This window comes from Vulpes vulpes, chromosome 4, assembly GCF_048418805.1.
Source record: "Vulpes vulpes isolate BD-2025 chromosome 4, VulVul3, whole genome shotgun sequence".
Lineage (NCBI taxonomy): Eukaryota > Metazoa > Chordata > Mammalia > Carnivora > Canidae > Vulpes > Vulpes vulpes.
In genome coordinates, this window is record NC_132783.1 from 30,042,124 (window position 1) to 30,044,159 (window position 2,036).

General features: G+C 40.0%; 1 pseudogene; it reads right to left on the reverse strand.

Moving 5' to 3' along the window:
- Window positions 1-461: 461 nt before the first annotated feature.
- Window positions 462-1,600, reverse strand: LOC112931017 (protein MEMO1-like; annotated as a pseudogene).
- Between the last annotated feature and the right edge of the window lie 436 nt (window positions 1,601-2,036).

Consider the following 2,036-nt stretch of genomic DNA (forward strand, 5'->3'; position numbering starts at 1 on the left):
AATTAAGAGTCCACACTTAACTGACTTTTAACTACCCAGTCACGCCTTCTTTTTTGGTCAAAATATTTTGATGCCATCCTCTCTTCACTATAAAGCATTTTTTAATGAATTGAAATTAAGGAAGGACATCTATTAGAAAAGAGGAGAAGAGGGATGCCTGAGTGGCTTAGTTGGCTAGACATCCCATTATTGATTCCAGCTCAGGTCAGGATCTCCAGGGTTGAGGGATTGAGTCCTGCATTGGGCTTTGTGCTCAGCAAGAAGTTCGCTTATCCCTCTTCCTCTGCTCCTGCTCCTGATCATGCTGACTCTGTCTCTCTCTCTAAAATAAATAAGTAAAATCTTGAAAAAAAAAAAGAAAAGAGAAGAAAGTTCTATTGGTTTGAGGTTTCAGAATCTCCTCAAACCAGGACCGTGGTAAGGGCAGAGAATGAATAAGTACAGGTGGCATCCTTGAGGATTCAGAGCTTCACTGGGCCTTGAGCAACCTTGCTACATAACTCACCATCTTGCCAGTTTTTATACTGGCTTGACTGGGCATTCTTTTGGAGCTCTGTGATAGCATTTAATAACACTCAATGGGATGTCTTCCACATACAGCATTTGGTATTTCTTCAAGTAATCACTAAAAGATACAGGGTCTAACTGTCCTATAATATTTATACCCATTTTATCTAGATAGTCAAAAGATCTATAAATCTCCTCCTGGGATTCATCATAGTAACTGTAAGGGAAACTGATCTCACTGGTAGAAATCAGAAGAAATGACAAAGATATTATGAGGAGCTGCTATATATTTACTGAAGAGTTTTCCAAATTCCTGTCCTTTTGAGTCACTCAGAGCTCCAACCAAAACAAGAATAATGGTAAACTCATCTTCATGGCTTTCCATGGCTTTATAACATATGGCAAATGCATTTCAATGCTGTGTTCATCTTCATCTGTCTGCAGAGATATTCATTCAAACATTCCTATCTTCCATAATTCTCCATAAATCTTTTGATCAATATAATAGTCATATAGAGGTGCCATATATATATATATATATATATATATATATATATATATATATATATTCACACCGGAAAGTGGAATGTGGACACTTAGAAAGAGGCCTATGATGAGAAGGCCTGTAGGCAGAATGTTCTCCTGGTGATAAGTATGAGCAGCACAAGATGCACAGTACATATATACTGCATGGGGAACAATAATGGCCCTAGCAAGTCTTTTGTATACTGTACTTGTGAAAGCCAACCTTCTAGCTGTGCATTCCCCTGTGGTCCTGAGGCTGTGTCCCAGCTCCCAGAGTGACTGTCTGGCTTCTCAGAAGATCACTTGGTTGAACATCTTGGTTTCTACACCACGTACAGTGTAGGAGATGAATGAGGAGGTGCCAGCACAAGGAGTAATTTGAAGAGGGTACAAAACATTGCAAGCCCAGCCCAGGAAGAGGTGGAAGTATGGAGACCAGCTTGGTCCAAGAGGAGGAAGAGATGACCACGTGGGTGGTGGCAGCAGCAACAATTATCTCAAACTCCTGGGACCGCCAGAAAATGGAGCCCACAGCAATTATGTTGGAGCCAGGAAAGCCCTTGGCCATGGCTTCCACTCACTGCTGTTCCCCAGGTGCCCCCACACCCCCACCAGATTTAAATATTAATCCCAGGCAAAGGATCATCCAGAAATTCAAAATAATGTTTGAGCACAGACCTGGACACTATGGCCAACCGAACTGATACATAATATTATTCATAAATAAATTAAAGGTGATTATTAATTATGATTCCAAGGTACTCACTCTTCTTTTATTTAATTACTAAGCTGTCTTGACATGAATATAAGGCAATGAAATGACCAAGTAAATGGTAAGAGGTTCCCAGAGAGAGTTTATTCAATCTTTTGGCCTCATCAGCTTAAAATTCCTATTAAGATCTTTACATAGATCAAACACTTCAGCTTTCCCCAGGTTCTCCCTTGAGCCATTCCCATCTCACTTGCTTATATTTTATTCTACCTTTTGGTTTCCATGTATGTAG